We start from the raw sequence: 14067 nt of genomic DNA, 5'->3' as shown, positions 1-14067 counted from the left end.
GAATTTTATGAGAGAAAGAAGCATAAAAACTTGCTGATAGAGAACCCCGACGTGGTCAGGAAGGCATACCCCGAAGGAACTCATATGAGAGAGAGAGAGAGAGAGAGAGAGAGAGAGAGAGAGAGAGAGAGAGGGGAGAGCTTGGGTGACAGTCGCTGGTATCCATAATTCTGTATGTTAATGTTGCCCGCCAGCACTAGCCTACCTAACGAAGGCCAACGTCTTATTTGTCCAAGGAAACACGGAGAGTGAAGAATTTTTGTTCTTTGAAGATTGTCTTGATTCTATGATGCGGGATTTTTGTAATGCTGCCGCTGTTTGTTTTTGTCGTTCTTTGCTGCTATTAGTATCCTTGTTATCGTCGTTTCTACTGTTGTTAGTGCTGCTTCTAAAGATGACTGTACACACCTAGTTGTGCTTGCGGGGGTTGAACTCTGGCTCTTTGGTCCCGCCTCTCAACTGTCAATCAACTGCTGTACAGATTCATGAGCCTATTGGGCTCTGTCATATCTACATTTGAAATTGTGTATGGAGTCAGCCTCCATCACATTACTGCCCAATGTATTCCACCTGTTAACTACTCTGACACTGAAAAAGTTCTTTCTAACGTCCCTGTGGCTCATTTGGGTACTCAGTTTTCACCTGTGTCCCCTTGTTTGCGTACCACCCGTGTTAAACAGTTTATCCTTATCTACCCTGTCAATTCCTCTGTGAATTTTGTAGGTAGTGATCATGTCTCCCCTTACTCTTCCGTCTTCCAGTGTCGTGAGGTGCATTTCACGCAGCCTTTCCTCGTAACTCATGCCTCTTAGTTCTGGAACTAGTCTAGTGGCATACCTCTGAACTTTTGAGTCCATACCTCTGAACCATATTTATCCATGAACAATACTTATCCATTTGTATACCTCTGAACCATACTGAGTCCCCTAAGGAACTCTGGAAGACCTAAGCTGGTGCTACAACTACTACTACTATTACTGATCCAGCAACAAATTTTACTACTAACAAACTACTACTGATTGTACCTATACCTTTGCTACTTTCAAGTAAAAACTCTTACTAAACATGTAATGTATAGACACTGGTTTTAACATGTCATTTAAGTTGATGAGAATGTCGTCCAGATGTCCAAAGACGCGGTGGAGTTCCCCCCTCGCACAGTGTCCCACTAGTCATAAACTTAGTTACGACTTGTTCACACGGCGCCATGTTTACCTGAAGGCACAATTCTTCCCAAACGTGCACTCAAGCGGCGAAAGCCGAATTTAAATAAGATTGGCGATGGAATGAATCGCTGCCCGAACGCTTGCTGCCGGTGTCGTTGTTCTTATAATTTACCAGTCTTCATGTTGTCTTATATCGTCATCTTAGCACCAAAACACAATGAACAATTTTGCAGCCCCGTCCCTTTTCTTTAGAGTTCTGAAACGTGGCTCCAGTCTCAACGTGAATGCTAAAGATTCCTTTTCCACTGGGGACTATTCGTGCCAAATGACGGACGCCTCACATGAGCCATTTGGCATTATATTAGCGACGCCATGTGGTAGTACTAATCCCTCATCGGTCAATCAGTAGACTACTGAGAAGTAACCAGTTGTTGTTGATACCTCCTAACTACAACATTAATTCTTCTCTGCTTCAGCCTTACCTGGTGGTTTTATGCATCAGAAAGTCTAACTTCTCAAATTGCAGTATGCGCAGGTTCACTTCTCGCGAAAGATCTAATCCTCTTTTCCAAGCTCACTCTCCCTCGCTTCTCTTCCCCACTCCCTCATATTTCAAATCCCTACCCTCCTCCTTTCTACCTCACTCTGCCTCTCACCCTCCCCATCTCCCCAGTCCTTTTAGCCACACCCGGCTCCTTCATCAACATCACGGTTCAACCCTTTTAAAGGACTACACTTTATACGTAGCCTGATGCCCATAAAGCTGGCTCCCAAGAGTGCATGTGGCATCAGGCACCCAGACGCCAGTGCACACTGGTACAGTGCCATGCACACCAGCACACAAACATGCATACACATGCAAATATTGCAAGACACGCAAACACTGTAAACAAAAATAGTACCAAATGAACACGAAAACATATGCATGACAAGAACCTCATGAACAAGCATGATGAACGAGTGGAAAAGACCCACTCACGACAGGAGCCTCGACAATCAAATCCACCAAAATGATAGTACAAACGGCAAACGGAGGCCTATATACAAATCATGAACAATTGCATATACTAAAATCCACGTTTTTGTACCAGCGAAAACGGTACGATTCATCCTGAGGCCTAGAAAACAAGACACGAAGACCTAACCTAACATCACTGCCGTAAATAATTATCAAAAGAAGGCACCAAGCCAGAGGAGACTCTGTAACACCATCATAACTGCCATGAGAGTTCGCAAATCAGATCTACTCAGCCTAAGATAACAAGATGCAGTTGGTCTATATATAGGTTTACCATACAAGACCTTCTATACCGTTGATCACAAGCACCTCAGGCTCAACTATAGACGAAACTATAAGAGAGAATTTATTGTAGAGTGAGGCAACTATAGAGCAAAAAGACTCTACCTATGATGACTCTACCTATACCCAGTCATAACTCAGACAAACCAATAAGTAGACATTAACAACACTGTCAAATACCTTTCATAATTCAATAACACCAATGGCGTATTCCAGAATAAATACGTTCGTGTGTAATATAAGAACTTAATTATTTAGTAATTATTAAATCTAATGCTTTATGATAAAAACTCTCCATCTTTTATTTAAGTCTTTTTAAACGTTAACATTTAAATATTTAATCATTTCTATATTAATTTTTTTTATTACAATGAAGCATAGTATTCCTGTAAACTAATTCCATATTCAGAGTCGAAACCCACACCAAGCAAAATTTCAGCAGCCAATAATTAAAATACTTTACTGTAAAGTAAAAAAAAAAATAGAGTGAAGCAAAACCAAGACAGAGTGAAGTGAAATCAAAATAAAGTGAAGTAAAATCAAAATAGAGTGAATAAAGATAAAAATAAACTCATTTGCTTGTATTGAAATTGAAATAAGTTTATTGAGGTAAAATACACACAAAGGGATGAGGTAGCTCAAGCTATTCTCACCCCGTTCAGTACATCGTGTTAATACATACATAGACACACATCACAAACAATAAACATATTACCAAACATTCTGAGAGATAAACATATACATTTCCTCCTTTACACAAGTATTTGGTTGTATGTTTACTTTTAATGTATTCTCACTTAGGGAGAGTCACCCCCAGATGCTCAGCGTAAGAACATGCATCTATCTCACTTGGCCACTGGAGTAAAAGTTCCACAGAGTATTTTGTCAATTATAATAAATTATTCCTAAGTAGTCCTACAGTCCTGTATGACTAACGATACTGCGAGATGGTGCATTTTTAATATAGTAGCTACTTTATACTCTCGGGCGTTCTTGAGGATATCCTCATAATACATCCTTAGTTCCACAGTGTAGACTGCTGATCACGTGTATGATTAATCATCCTGTGAGATGGGGAGCTTTTAGTATCATCTAGCTAGGTATTGACAAACTATTTAACACTGCATATAGTCTAGGATAGCTGCACAAATGGCCATATACCTATGTTAATATCAAGCCCTATAGCAGAAGATTTTTTCTATGCTTCAAGTGCAGCAACATTATTATTATTATTTTCAATGTAGCTATACCGTCCTCAGGAGCTGTTCCCTTCTTTATGCCCAGGCTTTGTCTGGCTCTCTTAGGCATTTCGTCTCCCTTCATGCCTCGGTCCCAGGCCTCTTAAATCACAATCTGGTTCATTTCCCCGGTCCTGCGTTGCTCTCTACGAGGCCAATATGAGCTAACGTCACAGTCGCTCGTATTAAGTTACAACCGCGAATCTAAACACTGCCGGCACACACAGCCTCAAACTGCCACCACTCTTCTCTTTTTGAACCAGCTCAACTGTAGTTCCTGGATTCCTAGACATGTACAATATCAATAGCTGTACTGCATGGTATTTTTTCTGTGCCTACAGATGTATTGTATTGTGTCCCATATACAAAAAGCATTTATCCCCATCATCAATGTTATCTGTTTCCATCAGCACACCCAAAATTATAATTATATTCTAATACATTCAGCTCGATACATTATGTAATGCAAAATAAATTAATAATCAAGTAATATGTAGAATATTAACACTGCTCTTTTCTTTCTAGGCTGTAATTTGATTGTTCCATTACCAGTGGGGACAAAATTCAAGAATGGCATTGTTTCCACGTAAAATCAACGTTGAAGACGTTGATCCGACGTTGAATTAGCGTTTCTCTTGTATATTATCCACTTTTAGCAAATGAGACGCATTGTGGCAATATGTAGCGACGTTCTCGCTACCTGATAGGCCGGTTGGCAAACACTTGTCTGACATCAGCAAGAAAGTACTGTCAACTTCCAGCTCTACACTCAACCCCGTGCGAAGGACTGACCCATTCTTTTTGAGCAGCTACTAAATAAGAAAGTGTCGGTAGTGGTTGGAGGCTCGCTCTCACCAGCAGGGGCCATCAACGGTGAAAAGTTGACTGACGACCAACCCGTCCTTATGGTTGGTCCGTATGCTCGTGCAAACAGCGGCCTACTCCGAAAAAAATATACATAAATAACGTAATGTTATAAAAAAGCTATTTTCTCAAATACAATAAATATCGTATATTAAAATTTGGTTTATAGTTAGGCTTATATTAGGTTAGGTATTTAGGTTGTGTTGGCAATTATTTGTATTTAGATATTGTAAGAAATAAATTATGTGACTTGCTGATAAATGTAATTATAAGGTGTACAGGTTAGATATAATTGTTAATGTAAAAATCTCCAATGAGGTCTGATTAAGACCTTTTGTGCCCTCTGTAACCCTCTTTTGCGTTACCGCTCACAGGATGATGATCAGGTGCACAATAAAGTAGTCGCCTCTGATGGCATCAATCAAATCATCATCTCTACATCCTTCAACCTCTTCAAATTACCTGTCTCATCCATCCTCTCCCTTTTCCCTTTATACCTCATTCCCTCCCTCATTTGCCCTACATCCCCTCCCCCCTCTCATTCTCAATATCCTCTCTTCCATTTAACCATGTCTCCATCTCACCGACCCCTACCTCAATTAATTATCCACCCCTTTCTTCCCCCTCCCCTTCCTCTCACCCCTCCCCTCCCCCTTCTATCACGCTGGCATCCCCTTTAAGTATGACAAACAAAATTGACCCTTGCAAGAATAATATATATCCCCAGAGATAAAACAAAGTTTATATTACCCTGGCCTGGCTGCCTTCCTCATGCCCATGGGACAAGAGTTCTGAAAAATGTTCTTAGCAACACGGATTCATATTTTTCCAAGTTGGCAAGAAAATGTTTCCAAGTAATGGGAGAGACGGATCGGATTACTTGGGGTTTGTAGATAACAGGATGCTTTATGAGGTCGAGGTCGTCAACGGTGTGGTTAGTATCTATTAAAAATGTATTAATTGGAGGTAGGACCCCAGTTATATTTATGGGTTCACTATAACCCGTGCTTCATGGACATTTCGTTCTGAATAGCTAAGTGTAAAACAACAACACTCCAGTATATTTCTCAATGTGTTAAATGTGTACAAGACTGCTATAACCACAGGTAACTGATTTCTGCACTAGAGATTGTTTAAGAAATAGAGATATGTCTGATCAACTTTCTATAATATTAAATTTCATTGTTAGTTTGGATTATAGTCTAAGTTTTAACACACCCACAAGAAGCAGACCGTAGCAGATGTCTAACTCCCAGATATTTACATCAGGTAACAGGAGCATCAGAGTGAAAGAAACTCTGCCCATTTCCATCGGATGGAACCCGGAACCTCAGGACTACGAATCCGAAACGCTATCAAGGCCCCTCATTTGTTGGGTACGTACGTAAATATTAACACCTATAAATAGAAGGAAATTTCAAAGAAAATTAAATGATTTAAGTATACTTCTTGCGTGTAGAGAAACAACAGATATTATCGAACTATCAGAAACATGGTATATAGAAAACAGGGGCATTAAGCATGATAGGCTAATCGAGCTCTCCCGTTGCTAACGACAGAGTACTAGGTGAGTGAAACAGAGTACCCACGACAGCTGACAAGCTCATGAGGTGAAGAGTGGCACTAGGTGGAAGGAAGAGTGGCAATGGGTGTTAGAATACGTGCCCAAGCGTCTAACTCAGACCGGGAATCAAATCTGAACTAACATCCATTTTTACTATAAAGTTATATACTGACTTGTTTACTCTTAAGGGAACACGGGAATACACTTTGTTTACCTTTTTTACGAATTTCAGGAGAGTTCTCAAAGAACTCGAATTATTTACCTCAAATCATCCCTTCGTTTTAAAAACTTCAGCCTAGTTGCTTTTATAGCTAAAATATTAATGAAAGAATACTGAAATAAAAAAATATGTTGGTGCCAGCCTATTATGTGAGTAAATGAGTGAGCAAATAGGGTGACCTAGAATGCCACAGCTAATCTGATGCTCTTAAATGCGTTCTCTCCGATTTTGTGATTTTCCTCCAGGAAAGTGGGGTGGCACAATTAATGGGCTTCAACAAGGAAAGGTGGATAGCAAAGTTGAATCGTTAATGACATATCCCTGGAGGCGATGCCGATGATATTTAGCTGACTGTGCAGTGTATATGTCACAGCCACAAAATGGATAATTACCTGCACACTGGGGATTCTGATCCCAACAGTGGTAATTAGCGCAGTGGTCCTCAGAGTGTGCAACATTTGCTGGTTGTGTCCCAACCCTCGGAAGACAAATCAGCCCGTTCTGACGAGCGTTCTCAACGTCAAGAAAGTACTAAAGTGCCTTTTCCTAACCGACCAAAGGACCCCACGAACAGAAAACGGGACATTATGTAAATTTTGCTAGCCGCTACCATTTTCTTGTAGGACAGTTTTTGGTCTGAGGTAACGAATACGTCAAAATATGAGGTGCTATTAGGAGGACAGGTTGGGTAGATACCTTGATGAGGACATCAAGGCCGCCTCAGCATCTCCCTAGGATTGAAAGCATATTTCCCTCCCACTGAGTAAAGTATTCTAATTTATTGAGGAGACTGGCCTCTTCCCACAGATACAATGTTATACACTGTATCACATTGATACAATATTACTGTATGGGTTATGTGTTATGATCACAGTGTTATTTTCATCACATTGAATATTACATTAATTTTAGACTGAATTTGTTCGGCAACAATGGCTTCTTTGTTACGATGACCAAGACGTTATCGATTAAATATCTGTTACATTTATGTCTTTGTAAAGATTATTTACACGCATCGAGACATGGAGGAGCTCATACACACGCGACCAAAACTGCAACGTCTTGGTTTTATATGGAAGGTCTATACTGCTTATCTTTATTTTTTGTTTAATAATATTGGTGTAAACTGCTACAGAAAATTGCCAGGTGTAAATATTTTATCAAAGACTTGGAGTTAGTTTATAATATAAATTTACTGTTTACAAATATTCATGTTTAATTAGTGGTAGTGATGGTGAGGATAATGTGTGTGTTAGAGATGATAGCCTTGTGGGGGTGATAGTATTGAGGGAGATTGAATGGGTAGCGGGGGAAGGAATAGTGGGTGATGGTCTATGTTATGGTAATGGATGAGGTGATACTGATGGGGCTGGTGGTGGCGTTAGGGGGTGTGGTGGTGGTAGTGGTGATGGTAGTAGTGGTGGTGGTAGTGGTGGTGGTGGTGGTGGTGGTGGTGGTGGTGGTGGTGGTGGTGGTGGTAGTGGTGGTGGTGGCGTTAGGGGGTGAGGTGGTTTTAGGGGTGTAGTGGTGGTAGTGGTGATGGTAGTAGTAGTGGTGGTGGTGGTAGTGGTGGTGGTGACGGTAGCTGCCAGGCCCTCGGGGGAGCTGTGGCATCACCCGAAATTATTCGCCTGAGTTGAACGTTCCATGAATTATTCAAGCGACGGAACTAAATGTTCAGGTGGAGCCGGTGAATTACAAGAGCTTCCCCTCCTCGGGCCGCACACTCACCACCCTAATGAAAACGATAAGGTTTTACCCATGTGTAATGTGGACGTAATTCTTCATTTTTATTTCTTTTTGTCTTCCACGTGAATTCCTTGGCGTTTAAGATCTTATTAACGTAATTGAAGAATTGTTAATAATTTTTTCTAGGGGTGAGAAGTTTAGTAGTTAATGCTTCATGTATATATATTTCTAAATATATATATATGTTTATTCATATATATATGTCATAAGTTATTAAATTTATTTTTAAATATATAAATTCAAAGATACTTTCGTTTGTTATATATTTAACATCATTCGAGGGTTTCAAACGGAATCAATTTTAAATTTCCAATTTCGTTTCTAAACACATTTTATTTATTAAGAAGCATTGGCAAAGTTGTTTTTATTATTAAGAAATGGAAACTAATCACTGAGTTAGTTTAGACCGGCAGGTATACCACTCTTAGTGTCGCTTAATACAGTCTTATCACCCCCCGTGACATATATATATATATATATATATATATATATATATATATATATATATATATATATATATATATATATATATATATATATATATGCCTATACTTGCATAAACCACAAGTGAAGATAAACAATCTTTGGACAACACCCACCAGTGGGACTCAAATGCCAGCTACTGGAAGGTAGTTGTGCTTTCTGGGTTCGAGTCCCACTGGTGGGTGTTGTCCAAAGATTGTATATATATATATATATATATATATATATATATATATATATATATATATATATATATATATATATATATATATAATATATATATATATATATATATATACACACCAATATTGAGGATAATTTATATATTGAGGTACACCTTTGCATTATACCTGTGCTCAGTCCTTCCATTAGCTAATTACTCACACACTGTTCGCGCCCTGAATAAACTAGTTGGCAACAGCATACAAGATTTATGGAACCCGAGGCCTCCAAGAAGGCGCGCGCATCTACAGATAATTTACCGCGATCGAGGACAGGAAGCCTGTAACTTAGAATTATGGAGGATCCCTCTAGAGCAGATATACTGACCTTCACCAGGATGTAATCCATAAGAGTTGACTAACTCACGGGTATCTATTTTTACCGCTAGGTGAACAGAACATCAGGTGAAAGGAAACGTGCCCAACCGTTCCTCTCTCGGCGGGATATGATCACGGGTTCCACAGTTATGAGTCGAGGATGTAGATCACTGCTGCAGGACCCGAATAAACATACTTATATCACACGTGTGTGTGTGTGTGTGTGTGTGTGTGTGTGTGTGTGTGTGTGTGTGTGTGTGTGTACTCGCCTAGTTGTGCTTGCAGGGGTTGAGCTCTGACTCTTTGGTCCCGCCTCTCAATTGTCAATCAATTGGTGTATAGATTCTGGAGCCTATTGGACCCTATCAAATCTACATTTGAAACTGTGTATGGAATATGCCTCCACCACATTACTGCCTAATGCACTATGTGTGTGTGTGCGCGCGTGTGCATGTGTGCGTATGCCTGCTGATATTGCTGTGCGTGAGCATATATACACATTTATCTTCAAAGCAATAAACCCAATTAGACAAAATAGTCCCGCCCACAAACCACTGTGAGGGATCACCACCATCAACGTTCTTTATGTTCCTGTACAATTAATTGTTATGTGTTTCCAATAATTTGAAGCCATCTTCACAGCCCTGAGGAAGGGGAAAGCATTGCAACTTACATACCCTACACCCTCCCCATGCATATGGGAGAGTTACAGCGTAGATTAATTGATTGATGAAAATTAAGCCCACCAAGAGGTGGCACGGGCATGAATAGCCCGTAAGTGGTTGATTTTTTGGGGGAATGAATATCATCTTTGGTCGTGAAAGGATAAACTGCGTGATGTGCTCGCATTTAAATCCTCAGTCCTTACTATGTGGCAGCTATCGTGGGGGAGGATACTGCTTGACAGTATTTATGAGGGTGTCCAGCTGCTGGACACCTTTCATTACCAGAAGAGTGGCAGTGTTGATGGCTTCAGGGTGGTTACTGCAAGATTCAGGGACTCTTGAAGCTCTTCTGAGGTCCTTGGTTGCTTCACATTCCAGGAGATTGTGAAGTAGTGACTTTTCTGTGATTGTTTGGCAGAAGATGCATTCCCTCTCTCTGGGTTCACCAATCTCCCAGTTGCATCTGTAACCTTGACGTTGTCTGAATAACCGAACTGGTATTTCCCTGTGGATTCCTTTTGGGATATTTAACCTGTCTAACTTGGTGGCCTGAAGATACCATATTGCAGAGGGCGAACCTTCTGCTACTCTGGTGTAGATGAGCTTTGTGGAATGTGTGAGAGTTTTTTAGTGATGGTGTTTTTATATACGCTATGCTTGGTTGGATTGTTTTGTGGATCACTGGATGACGAGTTAGCAGTTTAGCAGTTTCATCAGCTCTCTCATTTAATGGGATTCTAACATGGGATGGGATTCAGTTTTGGGTTATGTTGAGTCATTTGCCTTTAGCTACTGCTCCTAGATACAAAATTGTGGTAATTATTTCCACGTTGTCTTTCCACTGTTTTTTCCTAATATTTGAAGTGCAGCTTTTGAGTCTGTTTGACTGCATTTTGAGTGTTTTGTGCAATCACATATGCGAATGCCTGTTGTATGCCAAAGAGCTCGGTTTGGGTTGGCTTATAGCATGGGGGCAGGGTCTTATGATAAAGGGAGGAGGAGGAGAGGTCGATGAGAGTGGAAGGAGGAAGAAAGGTGAGGGGGAGACAGTAAAAGAACAGAGGGAGGAACATATTTAAGGCAAATAAAGAACATCTATAACAAAGATTATCTGCTGGGAACACTTAACTACTGTCGCTGGTACAGCAGCAGAGATGTATTGCAGATGAAATCTGTATAGAAGAGCAGAAAATAGGGAGAACATTTTTGAGAGAAGAGTGTGGGATGGAGATAGAGAAGAAAAGAGAAGACAAACGGAGAGAGTACTAGCAGTGGGAAGCCTACGGTTGACTCATGCGTAAAGAAACTCAAAGACCAGGAAGTCGTTAGTACAATACACTACAAGACTCCCCTACAGAAGCAAATTAAATTGACCTCTCAAAGTATTTTCAGAGATATCGCCCCGAAACCCCTAATCTATGTCAATAGACTGCACCATGATGTTGAGCTATAGTTACCGGCAAGAGATGCTTTACAACGAAGCCAACTCTACCAAGGGAGAAAAACTCGTCGTGTTTCACCACAAAAAACTATCCATGTATATGGATCTTGGCCAAGACTTTCTCAGCCATCCTTAACAGTCAGGAAAGAAAAAAAAAAGGTAAAAAAATTAGCATATGCGTCTTATTATATAGCTGGAAAGGAATGTCTTGCTATATGGGTTACACAAACACACACAAACATATCTCACCTATCAGAACTGCCTTCAGAAACCTGTGTAAGGAATCTTTCAGAACCTTGTATACCACATATGTAAGGCCAATCCTGGAGAATGCAGCCCCAGCATGGAGCCCGTACCTTGTCAAGCACACGACGACGCTGGAAAAAGTTCAGAGGTATGCCACTAGGCATACTCATGCCCAGAACTAAGAGGCATGAATTACGAGGAAAGGCTGAGTGAACTGCACCTTACGTCGCTAGAAGACAAAAGAGCTCGAGGAGACGAGTACAAAAATTCACCACGTACAAAATTCTGAGGGGAATTGACAGGGTAGACAAGGATGGATTATTTAACATGTGGTACACGCACAAGAGGACACAGATGGAAGCTGAGTACCCAAATGTGCCACAGAGACATTAGAAATAACGTTTTTAGTGTCAGAGTAGTTAGTAAATGGAATGTACTAGGAAGTGAAGTGGTAGAGGCTGACTCAATACACAGTTTCAAATGTGGATATCATAGAGCTCGAGAAGTTCAGGAATCTACACACCAGTAGATTGACTGTTGAGAGGCGGGACCAAAGAGCCAAAGCCCAAACCCCGCAAGCACAACTATATCAGTACACACACACACACCCCACCAACCTCCTACCCCATCACCCTGCTCTGCTACTACAGAAGGTGGCTAACAATAGTTCTAAGTTGCAGTAGTTTAATTTCCAACTGGCTTTAATGGTTTCCGGAGGGTAACCAGCTTGCATACTCATGCGTCCGAACCGGGCAGTTCCAACCTTTTGATGGGATTTGTTTTGTCGGTAGAGAGAATTAGAAACACTTCTGGAAGCATTTACACGTAATATTTCCTAATTATGAAAAAATCTTTTTACAATTTATATTATTACTTTTCAACTCGGATCAGAAATGGTTTGGGGGGGGGGGTTTACCTGCTTCATGAATTACTTTAATAGGTTGTATGAGTATTGTGGGGTGATACCTTGGGGTGATAAATTCTACTAATTGCTTAGTACGTCAATATTTGTACTGTGGTGCAAATAGTTACAAAAACTACTATTTAAACAATAGGATAGGCTCCAGTTTAAGTATACTTAGGAGTAGACAGTGTGATGCGAGCTGCGAACACGACCCCTTTTGATATGCAAATATCATTGTATATTTCTGGTCAAATAAATTCCTGCTTTGACTTGAACAGCAGAGCGACGCGTACTCAAGGGGCGGAATTACCATGAAAATGGGATGCTCTTCTTTTCAATACTTTTGTAGATGTAGAGGACGGTTTTCGTGCATCTATGTTAGTAAATGCAAAGGCTGGCTTTCGTGAGTATAAGCATCTGTAAATGTATAGTGTAAAGTATAGTGTATAGGGCTTTCTGCGAGTGTAAAAATGTTTGTCAATGTACAGGCAGTTTTTCTAAAATAATAATAATAATAACAAATTCCTTTGTTTCTATTATTAAATTTATTTTTTATTTATTTATTTATTTTACATAGGTAGGTACAGGAGCATACAACCTCTGACTCTTGTTAGCAAGTTGAGATTTTTCCCTTCCCATAGGTTCCCTTACATACATATGTAGGTAAGTAGCCTTACCTACTAGTTTTACCTGAAACACGACTCGTCAAGCTGTTAACAACCAATTACTGCGGGGGTGAACAAAGGCGAATAGTTAAGGATTGGAGCCCAGCCAATCCTCCCTGAGAAAGACTAGAATCCAGACCAACTCGCTCTGTATGTTGCGCATTACATTATATTAAAGCAATATTACCATTCGTAGGATTGAAATTATTTGCATATAATTTTAAATTCATGTAATTAACTAATTTGCAAAAACCCATTTTTATACATGCAAGCATACATTATAATTAACCTGTTTCTCACTTCAAAGGGGCGGGGAGGCATAAGGCTTGAGAAAAGATTGATATGGATAAAGATTACAGAAAATACATAATAAATATTACAAATATTAATAAAAAAAATATTACTCTCGCCCATTCATTACTTCACAACGCATTACACATGAGTGATAAACACCCCCACATTGCAGCAGTGATCCACAGCAGCTGCAACCTGCCGCTTCATACAACATAGTATACATATACAGCACTGACCAATACATTTATTCCTGTCACACATACAGCTTCCACTCAGCTTAGTCCCTTATGTCTCGTGTCATGTCCACACTCAACTCCAGCTTCCTCACACTCATTTTTCCGTTTCTTCATCATGTCCGCCAATCTTTTTTAAGCTGCGAAATTCTATGTCACTGAAGGAGCTTACATAAACTCTCCTACATAATTTTCCATGGAAGAGAGTAAGAAAATGGTATAATCTCAAGGGCTCGACTCTCTTATTGATGTCTATAGTGTCTCGCAGCTCGCTAATTCTGTAAATAGATCAAAATCTGCACTCTGGCATAGAAGGGTTATAAATAAATCCTTGATACTTCCCCAAGGAACTGGAACACAGGATGAAGCTAATGTATGCCTCCATTAGGCTAGGTTACCCCGTTCAATGGAAACTGGGCATCGAAATACCGAACCCTTGGGCATTACTTAATGAACTGTCAAGCAACATAAGACGAAAGAAGGACACTCAGTTTGA

This window comes from Procambarus clarkii, chromosome 93 (genome assembly GCF_040958095.1).
Source record: "Procambarus clarkii isolate CNS0578487 chromosome 93, FALCON_Pclarkii_2.0, whole genome shotgun sequence".
NCBI classification, from domain to species: domain Eukaryota; kingdom Metazoa; phylum Arthropoda; class Malacostraca; order Decapoda; family Cambaridae; genus Procambarus; species Procambarus clarkii.
The sequence above is the reverse complement of the archived record's forward strand: the minus strand, read 5'-3'. Positions refer to the sequence as shown.